The sequence below is a fragment of the Hippocampus zosterae genome, chromosome 12, assembly GCF_025434085.1.
Source record: "Hippocampus zosterae strain Florida chromosome 12, ASM2543408v3, whole genome shotgun sequence".
NCBI lineage: Eukaryota > Metazoa > Chordata > Actinopteri > Syngnathiformes > Syngnathidae > Hippocampus > Hippocampus zosterae.
Window position 1 is genome coordinate 22,369,389 of NC_067462.1, and position 17,927 is coordinate 22,387,315.

At 44.6% G+C, this 17,927-nt stretch overlaps 1 protein-coding gene across 1 annotated transcript in view; it reads left to right on the plus strand.

The window, feature by feature from the left end:
- LOC127612042 (aryl hydrocarbon receptor-like) overlaps positions 1 to 17,927 on the plus strand; it is a 146,200-nt gene that overhangs the window by 96,410 nt on the left and 31,863 nt on the right. The window lies entirely within an intron of this gene.

The following is a 17,927-nucleotide window of genomic DNA, read 5'->3' on the forward strand; positions in this document are numbered from 1 at the left end:
GGTGTGAAGTTGAGCAGCTACTGTTTTCTCTAGAAGTTTGGAGATGAACGGAAGGTTTGATATGGGACGAAAGTTGTTCAAGTCGCAGGGATCAGAGCCAGGTTTCTTCAGTATGGGAGTGACAGCAGCAGTTTTGAGATGAGATGGTACAATGCCAGTAGAGAGGGAAGTTTGAATAATGTTAGTGATGAGAGGGGAGAGGGCCGGGATAGAAGCTTTGACTAAAACAGTAGGGAGAGGGTCAAGTTGACAAGTAGAGGATTTGGACTTCTGGATTAAGATGGAGACTTGATGGACAGATGGGGATGTAAATGCAGAGAATAGGTGGGTAGGAACCGGGGAGAATGGAGAAGGAGGGTTAGGAGCAGCTGAAGGGGTGAGTTGCTGGTGGATAAGTTGGATTTTGTATGTAAAAAATGAGGCCAGAGTATTACAAAAATCAGTGGAATAGAGATGTGAGGGAAGAGTGTCAGCAGGTTTAGTGAGTTTAGAAATGAGTGAAAAGAGTGATCTGGGGTTGCCTTCTTTGGAACTGATTAATCCAGAGTAGAAGGTTGATTTGGCTTTGGATATTGAGTCCTTGTAATGTAGAAAGTGGGTAGTGTACATTTCTTTATGAATGGCGAGTCCAGTTTTTCTATATAATCTTTCAAGTTGACGGCCTTTTGATTTAAGTTGTCTGAGGGTAGGGGTAAACCAGGGTGCTGTTTGGTTGAAGGAGACAGTTCGGGTTTTGAGTGGGGCCAGGATATTGAGAATGTTATGGAGATTTGTATTGTAGTGTGTCAAAAACTCATCTGTTGTAGAAAGACAATCAGTACTGGGGAGGTTGTTGATAAGTGATTCTAAATTGTCCGGGTTAATGTCCTTGATTTTACGGAAATGTGTAATGCGTTGTGGGTTGGATTTGAAAAATGACAGGTTAACATTGAATGAAAGCAATAGATGATCTGTGGATGGGAGGAGATCGGTTTTACAGTTTGTTGGTAATAATCCAATACAGCAGATCAAGTCCAGAATATGTCCTTTACTGTGTGTGGGAAAGTTGACATACTGTTGAAAACCAAAACTGTCCAGACAGGAGGTAAAGTCTTTGGTGAGTTATTGATATTGTCCATGTGTATATTAAAATCTCCCAAGAGAATCACATTTGGTGATAGTGTATACAGATGAGTGATGAGTGTAGTAATGTCAGTGATAAAATTCTTGTTTGGTTTTGGTGGACGGTAAATAGTGGCAATCAGTGTGGGAGTTGATCCAGAGAGCTGTATAACTGTCGCTTCAAAAGATAAAAAAGCAGGCACATTTAGCGGTGCAAATTTCCAATCCTCGCGCAGAATCATCGCGAGGCCGCCTCCCCTCCCAGTCGTGCGCGGCACAGCGTGATAAACAAAGCCCGGTGGAGTAGCTTCATTAAGAGTACCATAATCATTTGGCTGCTGCCAGGTCTCAGTCAGACACAGAATGTCAAACTCACGGTCTGTCAGGAGGTCGTGGACCAACTGGCCCTTGCTCGTAAGGGAGCGGATGTTCAGTAGGCCAATGTTGACAGCAGTGCAGCTGCGAACGACCGCGATGCTATCCGACCTCGGGACGCGTGTCAACACAGAGGCATCCGCACGCCGTCCGGTGTTCTTCCGTGGGCGGCGAGCGGTGGACCAGAACGACCTGATGGAGCTGGAGTTGTCGTATTGATAGTTTCGGCGTGAGCCCCGGTGAGTGCACCTTCGCCGGGGCACGTAAAGGATGTCCGGGTGTTGGAGCAGAGCAGGCGGTGGTGGACTGTGTGGATTAAAGTTGAGTTTGAGCTCAGTGGAGCTGATCGACATAGCCGGACCGGAGTAATGAAGTCGGGAAGCAGCAACAGTTAGTGGGTAAGCTCGCCGCTAGCCGCAACTCAACGACAACTCAATACTCGATGACAGGTAATGACAGTTCGGCCGATCGAGTGTGGATTGATCATTGTTCACTCGGTGACCATAAAAGCAGCTCGACATAAAATATGTCGGCTATAAAAGATAAAAAATTGACATAAAAATGGACTTAAAAATCAAAAAATCACGGGGAGTAGCGGCGTCCAAAATTCGCCAGCGTTCACTCCGGAAGTACAATTGGATATGTACAATTGGACATCATCAGCGTAGCAGTGGAACTGGAGACCATGATGACGTATGATTTGGCCGAGGGGTAAAAGATAGAGAATGAAGAGAAGAGGACCAAGCACAGAACCCTGGGGGACACCCTGGGACAGTGGGGCAGTGTAGGAAGAGCAGTTGTTTATGTGTATGAATTGTTTCCTGGCTGTGAGATATGAGTGTAGCCAGGTAAGGACTTTGTCGGTGATGTTTAGGGATTGTAGGCGAGAGAGTAGGATGGAATGGTTGATGGTGTCAAAGGCAGCTCTAAGGTCAAGAAGGATGAGGATGGAGAGTAGTCCGAGGAGGAGGTCATTGGTGATTTTAAGGAGGGCTGTTTCAGTGCTGTGTTGTGTATTTTGTGCCATCGAGGTTTTAATTTCTTCCAGGAAGTGGCCTTAACTAGAAGGCGTCTTTTTTGCTTCGTGGGACATAGATCTGGCAGTCATCTGCATAGCAGTGGAAGGGAATACCATGTTTCCTTAAGATGGAACCCAATGGGAGCAGATACAGCGATAACAGCATAGGCCCCAGAATTGAGCCCTGTGGAACACGACATGACAGGGGAGCAGTGCGTGACTCAGAGCAGCCAAGGCTGACACAAAAGGTTCTGTAAGCTAAATAGGACCTTAAACCACTGAAGAGCACTCCCGCCAATGCCCACCAAGTGCTGCAAACGAACCAGTGACCCACTGTATCAAATGCTGCAGTTAGGTCCAATAAAACTAGACACACGTAGTCTCCAGTGTCATTTGCCAGGTGGATGATGTCATTAGAAATGCGTAACAGGGCTGACTCCGTGTTATGCATCGTCTTGAAACCTGACTGGAAGACCTACAAGATGTTATGTTAATCCAAGAAAGATTTCAATGCACGTGTACCACTTTTTCCAGAATTTTTGAAATGAAAGGCAGTTTGGAAATGGGCCTGAAATTTGACAGCACATCTGGATTAAGGCCAGGTGTCTTGATCAAGGGTTGGACCACAGCATGTTTAAACTGGAAGAGAGGCTGCTGTTGATAATGTCCATGACCAATGTACCAATATTTGGGAGAACCTCTTTCAAGAAATGCGGGGTAAGAGAGTCGCAAGAGGAGCCAGATGGCTTCGTCTGGCAAACTACATCCTCCAAAAGCGTCAAGGACACCGTTTCAAAAGATTTTAAGCACAGCTGAACACGGAATGTGCACAGAGGGGTCAGATGCTGTGTTTGAGACCGGAGTCCTAGCTGTACAAATCTTATCAATGAAAAACTGAAGGAATCTGTTGCACATCTCGAGTGAAGAATCCGAATAAGTAAGCAGAGGGTGTTTGAGTACAGAATCTATGGTTTTAAATAGCGCGCGTGGGTTGTGACGGTTAGCTTGAATAAGGTCTGACACATTCTCTTTTGGCCTCTTTTACTGTGATCTGGTAGTTACGCCAGCAGTCTTTCCAAATTTGATGAGAGACCTGCAATTTGTTTTTTTCCCACTTGCATTTGGCTTTGCGATACCCCTGCCTAGCTGCGCGAGTTTTGTCGTTAAACCAAGGCTCGGGTTTAGGTTTTGGGAGCACAGTTTTCGAAGGAGCCACCGAAACCAGGATGGGGCAGCATGATGAGTTGCACCAAGAGGTGAGTTCCTCTGTGTTAGATGAGGGTACGCAAAGGTTATTAAAGGCATCAGAGAACCAACTCGCAGTGCGAGGGTTAAAAATTCGGCGGTTGCAACTAGGAGCGGCAGATTTTACAGCAGCACGTGATAGGACTACGTCAAATAAAACTGCCATGTGATCAGAAATCCCATTTTCAAGGACTTCCAGATTTGACACCGGTAGACCATAGGTAAGGACAAGGTCTAAAATATGTCCTTGTTCATGTTTCGGGCTCGTCACATATTGCACAAAATTAAAAGAGTCGATAATTCTTAAGAAGTCCTTTGCTAGTGGTTTTTCCGGACAGCACACATGGATATTAAAATCCCCAAGTAGGAGCATATAATCATAGCTCAGCCTGATTTCTGCAAGAAGGGTTGACAAATCGCTTAAAAAGTCTTTAATGTAGTTAGGAGGACGGTAAATTACAGCGCAGAGCACCGGGAAAACACGACCACCTTCAAAGAAGGTTGCTTCAAAGCTGGTAGGTGATGTGGTGCATGTGCACCATTTTTATTTGAAATTGTTCTTAAAGACTCACCGTTCCTCCACCATGGCCTGAGGTCCTCGGTGTATCCAGGAATCCACATTCAGGTGGGAACAATTCAATTAAGGCGTTGTACTCAACAGTACCTGTCCAAGTCTCCGTCAGACACAGGAAATCCAATTCATTGGAAAGGAAATACTCCCTCAGAATATGGCAATACTATTGCCATATTGCCATAAAGTATCTAATGCGCGAATTTCATTTCACTTAATTGACACTGTGGTGACAGTTCTGGGAAAAATATATCTGCCCTAAATGAAACCTGTGTTAATATTAACGATTTTCAAAGACACATTTGTGCTTGTGAAAGTGCCATATAAATCAAGATGAGTTGAGTAGCATCAAGAGGTTCGGCTACCATTGCGCTGTAACATAGCCCATTAGCTTTAATTTGTTTTTTGTAAAGCAATATTTCGTACAGGTTTTCATTGCTCTCATTGACACCACTGCATAAAGAAACGTAACCTTTGAATAAATTACTCGGGCCATTGTTATGTTTCACAAAGAACTGTCAGTGGTTCTCAAAGAGCCAAATGAGTGAGTGAAGCAATTAAAGTAAATACAACAGAGGACCAATGCAGATTTTCTTCACATGATTTTTCATCACAGCTCTAATTTTTAAGGGTGGCTGGCCACTGTTACATTAAATCTTGTGGATAATTTTTGCAATTCAGTTAAATTATATATTAGCTGGCCCGGTAGTCCAGTGGTTAGCACGTCGGCTTCACAGTGCAGAGGTACCGGGTTCGATTCCAGCTCCGGCCTCCCTGTGTGGAGTTTGCATGTTCTCCCCGGGCCTGCGTGGGTTTTCTCCGGGTGCTCCGGTTTCCTCCCACATTCCAAAAATATGCGTGGCAGGCTGATTGAACACTCTAAAATTGTCCCTAGTTGTGAGTGTGAGTGCGAATGGTTGTTCGTCTATGTGTGCCCTGTGATTGGCTGGCAACCAATTCAGGGTGTCCCCCGCCTACTGCCCGAAGACAGCTGGGATAGGCTCCAGCACCCCCCGCGACCCTAGTGAGGATCAAGCGGCTCGGAAGATGAATGAATGAATGAATGAATGAATATATATTAGCTACGTTAGTTGGACATCCAATTATACTTGAAAAGCAGAAAACAAAATGTGTAGCAGAAATTTTTTTTTGTAAGTCACCATTCTCTGATCTACCGTATTGGCCCGAATATAAGACGGTGTTTTTTGCATTGAAATAAGACAAAAAAAAGTGGTTGTCGTCTTATTTTCGTGGTCTAGACATTATACCCATTAACGAGGCTAGATGGCGCCAGATATCTGCTGAACTTGACTTCCCAGGCCAAAGTGAACCCCTGCCACAAAGAATAAAAATAAAAATAGCGGTAGCATGAAGAAGAAAAATAAAACATAGCGGTAAGAAGGAAAAGAGAAGAAAATAATAGACGAGATAACAGAAAATGGAGAAACGTAGTGACAATCTGGAGAAAATTGAGACTGTTACACCCATGCTCTAAGAAGGAGAGATATCGACGCTCGTTCCTACCGACTGCTGTCAGGCAGAATAAAAATAACAACAATAATAATAATAATAATTAAGTGATGTGAAAAACAATTGTAAATAGCAGTGCGATTTATCCATTTTGTATTTATATTGCACTTATATGAACAGTGTTTGTTTGTTTTTTTCTTCTTTCTTCTTTCTGCCCACATTCTTGCTGCTGGAGGCTGTAAATTTCCCCAGTGTGGGACAAATAAAGGATATCTTAAATATCTTAAAAGTGGGTCGAAGATCAGCCAAGTTAACCAGCAGCTGAGGAAAAGTCTTTTGGTAATTTACATTTCAAAAACCAGAAGCCATTCATTTACAAATGTAATTCCACTTTAGATTTGAATGAGGCAAAATTACATGCTCTTTCTTTCAAATATATTGTTATAATCATTTGTTTCAGATGTACTGTAATTATTTTCTGTCTAAAAATTAATTTGGCGTTCAAAGAGTCTTTTTTCAAACTTGAGTCTTGAAAAAGGGGGGGTCATCTTAAAATCAGGGCCGTCTTATATTCGGGCCAATCCGTATTTTCCATCATCATTTTCTTCTATAGGCTTGTGATTGTCATGATGTTGTTTTTCTTTTTTAACACATTTTCAAATTGAGTCTACATTTTATCCTATAGATTATACTATCGATTATACTCAGTGTTATACCTGAATGAGTTCAATAAATGAAAGTTCTTGAACGCATTCGTATTTTGAGTGAACTTGAACTGAATGTAGGATTTTTCTACCAAATTAATACTTTGTGAACACACTCATTCTGGGCGCTATGAATGGTATTAAAATACTAGTTTTTGTTTAGAACTGTCAGGTTTCATTTGTATGCAGCAGAAAACTCAGATAAACACACCATAAATGATCCCTCATGAAGGAGGATAAACCTTATTCATAGAGCACTTTAAAACAACCACCTCTGCATCCAAAAAGCGGTCCAATGAGAAAATTTAGTCATTGAACAACAAAGAGAGTAAAAACAATAAATAAGTGGCTTGCGCTGTTTCCCATCTACTTGGCTGAGTAACATCACATGATTTGTAGCGTTGCGTGCTGTTGATTCAACTGACATCGTAGGCCACTGCATTTGCCTTTTAAACAAACTTTATCACCTGATTGAAATAAATGTGCAGGAAGTCACAGCAAGCAAATTCTGATTAAGGGATAAAACCAGCTGAAGCCTAGCTTTACATGATTTTTTTGTTTGTTTGTTTGTTTGTTTCCAAGATGGCGCCCCAGTAGGCAGCCGTCGGCAAGTGCTCTTCAGTAGCCTTGTGTTTTTTGTTGTTTTTGTCTTTTGTTTTGTTACATGTTACATCATGTGGACGTGATGTGGATTGTTTTCAGCATTTTTGGCAACGATATTTGTCAAAGAAGAGAAATCTGTGCTTGGTGGTTGTGCCTTCTCGGCAGCTTACGTTTACCAGCATTGATTTTGATTGGGAGGAATGTCGGCGCCATTTGACTGTCTTTGCTGGACAGCCCCGGGGCGATTGTGTTTTGCACCTGTAATGGGCAGCATTTTCACAGCGCGCTTTGTTCAGCGGAAAGGTCGGTGCTGTCAGACAGTCTGTGGCTGGATGGATGCATGGCTTGAGGAGCTGACTATGAGAAGAATCTGTGCTGTATGTTACACATATGTACTAGGGATGTGAATCTCAGCACTGAGGACGATTCGATACACATGTCGATGCACTGCCAGCGATGCGATACTTAAACGATACATGGAATTTTCTGGCGATACGATGCGATACGTTTCACCGTCGTCACGATGCGATACGATGCGATACACATTAAGTTCAAATCAATGCGATCCGATACAATGCAATTTGTTGCGATATTGTGCAATTAAACATGATGCAAATAGGCAAAGAAAAAAAGCTTTTAAAAAGATGGAATTCAGTATGGTATTACAAAAAGGATACCACTTTATTCCTTATAAACAGTAGAACTTGTAAAACAACTTGTTTAAGCCCTTTCACAATTGGGTTTTGTGCAAAGAAAATGGAAACAATTTGGCACCTGAGACTCACAGCTGTTGCTATAGTGTAAACACAAACAGACTATTCTCACTGAGTGTCTTATATGAAATATAATAATAATATATATATATATATATATATGAATCTATAGCGCAAGATGTCCACCCATCCACTGTAAGTGCAACTCTTTGTGCACTGTTCAGCGACACAGTAATCTCACTTCTTACTTTGTTGTACACATCGGGAATATGTAAGCACTCGGATCGCGCACGTGCGCATCGATGTATGGATTAATATCGATAATTTTCCACACCCTTAATATGTACAGCACATTTGACAAAAAAGTTGTATCTAATTCAATCAATTCAAGAATGGAGCGTCAGCGCAGAGCGCCAATGCGTATGTAGAGCTGGGAGACGCGGCTTGGAATTGAAGCAGATTTACATGTGACGAGAGATGAGAGACGATCTATTTTTCGTGAACGGACGTTACAGCTTCTTGTTGCTTTCAAACTTAGCTTGTAGCAGACGTGCGCATTTTCAGCATGACGTCTTTGATACACTGGTGAAAGGACACTTTGATTCTCTCCTCTTTCATCTATAACTGCTTCAAACAACAAAGCGTATGCAGAAAAAGTGGTTAAGATTGCACGACTGTCTGTGTCTTATATGTTGTATTATTTTGTTATTTTTATGTTAACTTTTCTTTTGATGGCGGCGCCGACAACCACAGCGGCTCCTCTTGTTGTCTTGTCTGGTTGAGAGGGAAGAAATTTCATCTGTGCTGTATGTTGCACACACAGCGCATTTGACAATAAAGTTGTACTTGACTTGAACCTTTTTTTCCCCTTAAAAACAGTAAATTAATAACAAATTATTTTGGTTTGCGCGTCGACCTCACATTGCAGAGGTTCAATTCCAGCTCCAGCCTCCCTGTGTGGAGTGTTGCATGTTCTACCGGGCCTGTGTGGGTTTTCTCTGGGTACTCCGGTTTTCTCCCACATTCCAAAAACAAGCATGGCAGGCTGATTGAACACTCTAAAGTGTCCCTAGGTGGGAGTGTGAGCGTGAATGGTTGTTTGTCTGTGTGTACCCTGTGATTGGCTAGCAACCAGTTCTGAGTGTGCCCCGCCTACTGCCCAAACACAGCTGGGTTAGGCTCCAGCACCCCCCGCGACCCGGATAAAGCGGATCGGAAAAATTGATGAATGGATGGATATTGTCTATTTTATAAGACTAAACATATGACGTGAAGAATGACATGAGTGACACTTTTCATCAACAGTATAACATTTTTAAAATATGTTAAAAAAAAGTATTATTTCAAAATGGCTTACAGTACTTAAACTACAGTCCCGTGTAGGCTTTTGCTCAAAGGTAGAACCCTCTTTGGTTATTGCTACTTTTGGTGCTGTAAATCCTTGTTGTGTTGGCAAGCCACATGCTCAAACTAGCATTATATTTTTTGCTATGACTGCTCCTCCGTCTTATGCTTCCTTTACTTAATCTACATCATGGTTATAAACCTTATTATCGGTACCGAACCCAACCAGTATGAGGACTTTGAGTACCACTATGAGTTCAAATTTTAATAAATCATTGGCTGGCCAAAACCTCAGAAGTCACAATTTGCCAAATTTCATAATGATTTCAATTTGTCTAAGACCCACATCTTAGAAGATACCTGGTAAATCACACCTTAGTATAGATCACAGGACCAACCAAACTATGAAAATATTAACAACTTTAAATCTACAGTCTGAAAATTGCAGGAGGGCGGCCTGGTGATTGACTGGTATGCGCGTCTGCCTCACAGTGCAGAGGTCAGTGATAATTTTACAGTTTGAGCCCTGTGAGTCCCAGGGACTCGCTGATCAGAAAAGTATGAGTCCCATTATGTTCTAATTTATATTCTGAAATGGTATACTTATTCAAATGCATATGATAATAACACAAACAACAACAATATACATTGAAAATAGGTTTATTCTTTATTAAAAAAATCCTGCAAAAATGTAAATAATTACAAGATTTGCTGAGAAATAGGTACTTATTTCATCCCATGGTTCAATCTTGAGTTCATAAATTCTCCGCTCTTTACTCTGCTTCCAATGATGCAAGGCTTTCTCAAAGTCACCTCATTGCAAAAAACTATCCAACTTTAGCTGCTTCCTCTGTGATATCTCCGCAATAAACTTTTGCCACACTTGTTTTAACGTTACAAAACGTGGCAATCGTCTGCTTTCTGCGAAGTGAAGGCCGATCTCACCAATCTCGTCTCGAGAGATTGCTTAATGCGAGATCAAAACAACAATGGCATCGATTGTCAAAGTGTGATCGTTGCAGGAAAGAAAGATGTACTGTAGCAGGCCTCAGGATTTCGGAAATTCACAGTAATCGTTTTTTGGTTCCGTCGGATTACCCAATGGGAAACCATGGTACCTAATTTTGGTTTCCGTAAACGTTCAACATCCATCCATCCATCCATCATCTACCGCTTATCCGGGGCCGGGTCGCGGGGGCAACAGCTTTAGCAGGGAAGCCCAGACTTCCCTATCCCTAGCTACTTCTTCCAGCTCTCCCCGGGGGATCCCGAGGCGTTCCCAGACCAGCTGGGTGACGTAGTCTCTCCAGCGTGTCCTGGGTCTTCCTCGGGGTCTCCTCCCGGTGGGACATGCCCGGAACGCCTCACCAGGGAGGCGCTCAGGAGGCATCCGAATCAGATGCCCAAGCCACCTCATCTGGCTCCTCTCGATGTGGAGGAGAAGCGGCTCGACTCTGAGCCCCTCCCGGATGACCGAGCTCCTCACCTTATCTCTAAGGGAGAGCCCGGACACCCTGCGGAGAAAACTCATTTCGGCCGCTTGTATCCGGGATCTCGTTCTTTCGGTCACGACCTATAGCTCGTGGCCATAGATGAGGGTTGGGACGTAGATCGACCGGTAAGTTGAGAGCTTCGCCCTTTGGCTCAGCTCCTTCTTCACCACAACAGACCGATACAACGTCCGCATCACAGCAGACGCTGCACCGATCCGCCTGTCGATCTCTCGCTCCCTCCTGCCCTCACTCGTGAACAAGACCCCAAGATACTTAAACTCCTCCACTTGGGGCAAGATCTCCCCCCCGACCCGGAGGGGGCACTCCACCCTTTTCCGACTGAGGACCATGGTTTCAGATTTGGAGGTGCTGATTTTCATCCCAACCGCTTCACACTCAGCTGCGAAACGCTCCAGTGAGAGTTGTAGAGCCCCGTTTGAAGGAGCCAACAGCACCACATCATCTGCAAAAAGCAGGGATGTAATACTGAGGCCCCCAAAACGGACTCCCTCAACGCTTCGGCTGCGCCTAGAAATTCTGTCCATAAAGGTTATGAACAGAATCGGTGACAAAGGGCAGCCTTGGCGGAGTCCTACCCCCACTGGAAACGATTCTGACTTACTGCCGGCAATGCGAACCAAACTCTGACATCGGTGGTATAGTGACCGAACAGCCCGTATCAGGGGGTTCGGTACCCCATACCCACGAAGCACCCCCCACAGAATTCCGCGAGGGACACGGTCAAACGCCTTCTCCAAGTCCACAAAACACATGTAGACTGGTTGGGCGAATTCCCACATACCCTCAAGGACCCTGCTAAGGGTGTAGAACTGGTCCACTGTTCCACGGCCGGGACGAAAACCACACTGCTCCTCCTCAATCTGAGGCTCGACTTCCTGACGGACCCTCCTCTCCAGCACCCCTGAATAGACCTTACCAGGGAGGCTGAGGAGTGTGATCCCTCTGTAGTTGGAACACACCCTCCGGTCCCCCTTTTTAAAAAGAGGGACTACCACCCTGGTCTGCCAATCCAGAGGCACTCTCCCTGTTGACCACGCGATGTTGCAGAGGCGTGTCAACCAGGACAGCCCCACAACATCCAGAGCCTTGAGGAACTCCGGGCGGATCTCATCCACCCCTGGGGCCTTGCCACCGAGGAGCTTTTTAACCACATCGGTGACTTCAACCACAGAGATAGGAGAGCCCCCCTCAGAGTCCTCGGGCTCTGCTTCCTCCAAGGAAGGCGTGTTGGTGGAGTTGAGGAGGTCTTCGAAGTACTCTGCCCACCGGTTCACAACGTCCCGAGTCGAAGTCAGCAGCGCCCCATCCCCACTGTACACAGTGTTAGTGGTGCACTGCTTCCCCCTCCTGAGACGTCGGATGGTGGACCAGAATTTCCTCGAAGCCGTCCGGAAGTCGGCTTCCATGGCCTCACCGAACTCTTCCCACGCTCGGGTTTTTGCCTCGACGACCACCGAAGCCGCGGTCCGCTTGGCCAGTCGATACCCGTCAGCTGCCTCTGGGGTCCCACAGGCCATAAAGGCACCAACCACCTTACGGCCACAACTCAGATTGGCCGCCTCAACAATAGAGGCACGGAACATGGTCCACTCGGGCTCAATGTCCCCCGCCTCCCCCGGAACATGGGAAAAGCTCTGTCGAAGGTGGGAGTTGAAACTCCTTCTGACAGGGGATTCCGCCAGACGCTCCCAACAAACCCTCACGATACGTTTGGGTCTGCCAGGACGGACTGGCATCTTCCCCCACCATCGGAGCCTACTCACCACCAGGTGGTGATCAGTTGACAGCTCCGCCCCTCTCTTCACCCGAGTGTCCAGAACATGCGGCCGCAAATCCGATGATACAACTACAAAGTCGATCATCGAACTGCGGCCTAGGGTGTCCTGGTGCCAAGTGCACATATGGACACCCTTATGTTTGAACAAGGTGTTCGTTATGGACAATCCGTGGCGAGCACAGAAGTCCAATAACAAAACACCACTCAAGTTCTGATCGGGGGGGCCGTTCCTCCCAATCACGCCCCTCCAAGTCTCACTGTCATTGCCCACGTGAGCATTGAAGTCCCCCAGCAGAACAAGGGAGTCCCCAGCAGGAGTACTCTCCAGCACACCCTCCAAGGACTCCAAAAAGGGTGGGTATGCTGAGCTGCTGTTTGGTGCATATGCACAAACAACAGTCAGGACCCGTCCACCCACCCGAAGGCGGAGGGAGGCAACCCTCTCGTCTACCGGTGTGAACCCCAATGTACAGGCACTGAGCCGGGGGGCAATGAGTATGCCCACACCTGCTCTGCGCCTCTCACCGTGAGCAACTCCAGAGTGGAAGAGAGTCCAACCCCTCTCGAGAGAACTGGTACCAGAACCCAAGCTGTGTGTGGAGGCAAGTCCGACTATATCCAGTCGGAAATTCTCTGCCTCACACACCAGCTCGGGCTCCTTCCCTGCCAGAGAGGTGACATTCCATGTCCCAAGAGCTAGCTTCTGCAGCCGAGGATCGGACCGCCAGGGTCCCCGTCTTTGGCTGCCGCCCAGCTCACATAGCACCCGACCCCTTTGGCCCCTCTCATGGGTGGTGAGCCCATGGGAAGGGGGACCCACGTTGCCTCTTAGGGGCTGTGCCCGGCCGGGCCCCATGGGTGTAGACCCGGCCACCAGGCGCTTGCCAACGAGCCCCACCTCCAGGCCTGGCTCCAGAGTGGGGCCCCGGTGACCCGCGTCCGGGCAAGGGAAACCTTGGTCCATATATTGTAGTCATCATAAGGGTCTATGAGCCATGCTTTGTCTGGCCCCTCACCTAGAACCTGTTTGCCATGGGTGACCCTGCCAGGGGCATAAAGCCCCAGACAACTTAGCTCCTAGGATCATTGGGACACGCAAACCCCTCCACCACGGTAAGGTGACGGCTCACGGAGGGGACGTTCAACATGGGATCCGATTTTTCTATTTTGACTGATGTTCATAATCAAGAATTCTGATACTCCAAAGTATAATGTTTCGGGGATAAATGTTTGAAAACGATGCATTAACAATAAACATTACATTAGCAGCTGTGTACTCCAGGTTTATTCAACTAAATAAATGGATCAAAATCTGTTGTACTTAAGTATTCATGTGGCTTGACATCCTCTTCCCAAGACGATGCATGTGTAATCTACTGTCAATTTGACGAAAGAATCTAACACACGTCATCGTTAGTTCCAGCGACAGTTAACTTTGGCATTCGACTCAGCATGATTTAGATTTTTTCTTGGTTTTACTGTTTGGTTCTTTCTACCGTCTTTATTCCGATTTGTCTTACTGTTTATTGTGCATGTTAAATTGCTCCATGTACAGCACTTTGTATGCAGAGATGGCTGTTTGAAAGTGCTCGATTAATACAGTTGACTTGACTTGACTTAACATTTGCATTACTACACCTTGTGACGAATGTTTTATTCATAAAGTTACCATGCTACAACCAGTAAATTATAGACTAACCAAGAATGTTTCAGAATATTTTTCATAGCGATTAGCCTATACAGTAAATATTCCCATCCCCGAAATTCTATGAAAAGGAATATCCTTCACCCGTACTAAAATCCTATGCATTAACATTTTGACTACGATATTACATGTTACCAGAACTTACGTAAGCGGAAATTCCACGCGGTATAACCCGGATGGAGGCGTAATGCCGCGGCAGCTTAAATACACGCAACGCCCACCCGTTGCGACGGAAAAGACATGTTTTCACTTTGCGTTTTTCGATCATCAGATTTGAAACGACAACGTGTAAGTGAGTTTTTATTGGCGTGCGTTTTATTGTAATTCTGAATGATTTTAACTTTATTCACTTATGTCCTGTAGGACGCGGCACTAGCTTAAAAGCAGCACCCACTCGACACGACAGAAGAAACGTGTTCGCTTCGCCGTTTTCATTCATCAGATTCCAAACCATGACGTTTAAGTGACATTTTATTGGCGTGCGTTTTATTGTAATTGCGATAGATTTTAACTTTATTCACTTACGTCGTGTAGATCATGGCATCGAAACGTAGAAGAACTGTAATGACTGTAGCAGAGTGAGTGAAATGCATCCGTTTGAGCGAGGCTGGACACAAAGTAAAAAACATCCAGGAGACACTTCAAGTCGGAAAGACGCAAATCTACGAAACTTTAAAAAACAAGGCTTCCATTCAACTCCTGATGACAAGCTACCATCCAGCAAGGAAGCAATGCAAATGGCAACAAAAATCCTTCAAGAATTGAAGAATTACCAGACATTGGTGATCAACGGGACAGTTACTTGCAACTAGCAAGAAAACTGTGTGACACGCAGGCAAACATTGTCATAAACCAAAGATGGCATCCAACAAAACAATCTAATTGCCTCGGAATCGTGCCTCCCGTCGTATCTTGCTCTCGTGTTATGTGCATACATCATGGGTGAGTTTAGTGATACACCGGTCGGACGATTCATTTAAACAAATCAGACTGGCATTCCCATTTCTTAAATGTCATAATTAGTAGACCTTTGTGTGTTTTTTCTTTTTCGCCGCCATCTCAAACGTTCATCCGTGCGATTTCTCAGTTTGCGCACTAAAATAGCCACCCGCATGCACACATAATGTTATCTGTTCCGCCCCCCCCCCCCCAACACTGAAAACAAAACAAAACGAAGGTATTGATCCCAATAGAGGTAAAAAAAAAAGTCACACCGGCATTCCCATTTCTTAAATGTCGTAATTAGTAGACCTTTGTGTGTGTGTTTTTTTTTTCACCGCCATCTCAAACTTTCCGCGCGATTTCTTAGTTTGTGGACTAAAATAGCAATCCGCACGCGCACATAACGTGCATAACTAACATAACATTCCGCCCCCCAACACTCAAAACAACAAAAAGAAAGTAAATTAGAAGAAACACACTCACACACACACAGGCACAGTGAAATCGCGTTGATCACACAGGAGAGATTTGATCGCAAACAGTCAACTCGTGTGCGGTGACTTTTATGGGAAACCATTTTTCGGTACCATCAAAATGACGCCACGGAAATAATAATAATGCATTTTATTTATAAGCGCCTTTCAAGACACCCAAGGACACTTTCCAATAACAAAAAAAAAAAACAATATGTGTTGAGCAGTGGTAAATATGGGAAACCATTTTTCGGTACCATCAAAATGAGGTCTGGGTACTTTGACTTGTCGTACTGAATGCAAGGACTGACTTTACTTGATTTGCTGAAAATTTATGTTGTACAGTTCTCTACTTGCTAATTTTTGCCACAGTAACTTGAGACTTGCTTATGTCTTATGCTTATTCTCACCTCTGGATATTGCTAAAAAACTGTGTGTACTTTCACAAAGCGGCATAGTATTCTGGATAATTAGATTTGTGATGTATTAATGTGTATGGTCTCGATGCAACAGGGTCTTCAAAAAAATTACAGAATCGCAACAAGGAAATAGACGACAAATTTCATTTTTCTAATGATCTAGTCTATTGCTGTCTTGATACAGATGTCAAGCCAGGCTGAAATCCTGACTTGTGCTTCGTCAGATCCAAAAAAGCACGAAATGATCAATTAAGACAAGTTCTCGTCTGCAAGAGATTCTGGCAAGGATCCATGAGGCATCAAGCCCATTTTGAAGGAATTCCTGTTGGAGCAGCAGCAGAAATTGTCAAGCAAGTTGATAATAGGAAGGGATGGAAGAGAAGGTTCACCACTGGGGAAAAAAAACTCAAATGAAAACAAACATGAGGCCCCTGTAAGGCCCGCTTACACACGCGAAGTCTGAATAAAGGGGAGGGAAAAAAAACAATTGAGAGACTCTTGGTGGGTTTTCCAGATATGGAATAGGAGCGGCCAGTCTGCATTGAGTTTTTTGCGCTGGATTTGTTAGAACTGAGCGATGAAAGGGATATTCTTCTTGTTGTCTCTGATGACATCATACTGTTGCCAGTGGTTGCATTCAAGGACTTCAATGCATGTTTATTTGGGGAGGTGGGTGTCTCCTATCCTCGAAAATGAGTTGGCGTGACTGGACTGGATGGTCCATTTGGGATCATCCACTTCCTGTGATCTTCCCGTATGTACCATCCACATCAGGGAAGTTCTCTCACAAGTGATTGCTTATTAAAGGACTGTAAATATGCTGCACAGAGACAGGAAAGGGAGATTGTTTAGCTTTTTTTTTTTGTACATGTGAGTCATTTCAACTAGACACCAGCGAGAAGTCTCGATCCAGCCTCATGGTGCCGCAAGACTAACATAAGTCAAAGAAACTAAATGTGTTTTATTGACTCCCTACACTACTCTACTTTGTCTGCAACTAAGAGAGAATACAACCTATGATCCATATGTAAATTGCATACATGTGAAACTATGAACTAGGGAGTCACTCAGTAATATCCAGATCTCCTCCAAAGAGGTGCAATGTCAAATACTGTATATCTGTCTGACTCGTTTAAATAAAAACCATGGCGTAGTTTTGTACTACGCTTCTTTATGTGGCAGTAATGTGCATGATAAAATCAGTCCGACGTGTCAAACCTTTTTTCACCACAGCTTTATCCCCTGTATGTGGTAGATTACTGCCCCCGTGTAGTCCAACAAGCAGACTCTAACAAAAACAAGAGCGGTCACTGCACCAATCGGCACTTCATTGTGCCATTACCCCCACTTTTGGATGTAGTTGTGTTGAACTCATGTATTTTGAACAATTGTTTTTTTAGAATACAAAGCATAGTGCTTGGAAGAGGAAGACAACAAATGTTTTAAATAAGCTACAATAGTCCTTTGAAATGCAGCCTCATGGGAAGTGTCTCAAGTGCACTGATAAGCAGCTCTGCATATAACAGTGATGTGCTTATATAATAGTGACACAAGATGCCAAAGTAAATATGGGGGAACCTCATATGTGCAAGAGGAAAAAAATTGCAGTATGTGCACTCAAACAAGGTTTGGAGTTTCAACTCGCTCATAATCATAATTTTTTTTTTTTTTTTTTCCAAGATGGCGCCCGAGTAGGCAGCCTTTGGCAAGTGCTCTTCAAGAGCCTTGCTTTTTTGTTCTTTTTTGCTGTTTTTGTCTTTTGTTTTGTCACATGTTGTTTGTTGTTTCATTGTGTGGACCTGTTATGGACTGTTTTCAGCGCTTTTTGGCCATGACATTCGTCAAAGGAGCAGTATCTGTGCTTGGTGGTTGCGCCTTCTCGACAGCACGCCTGTACCAGCACAGATTTTGATTGGGAGGAATGTCGGCGCCATTGACTGTCGGTGCTGGACA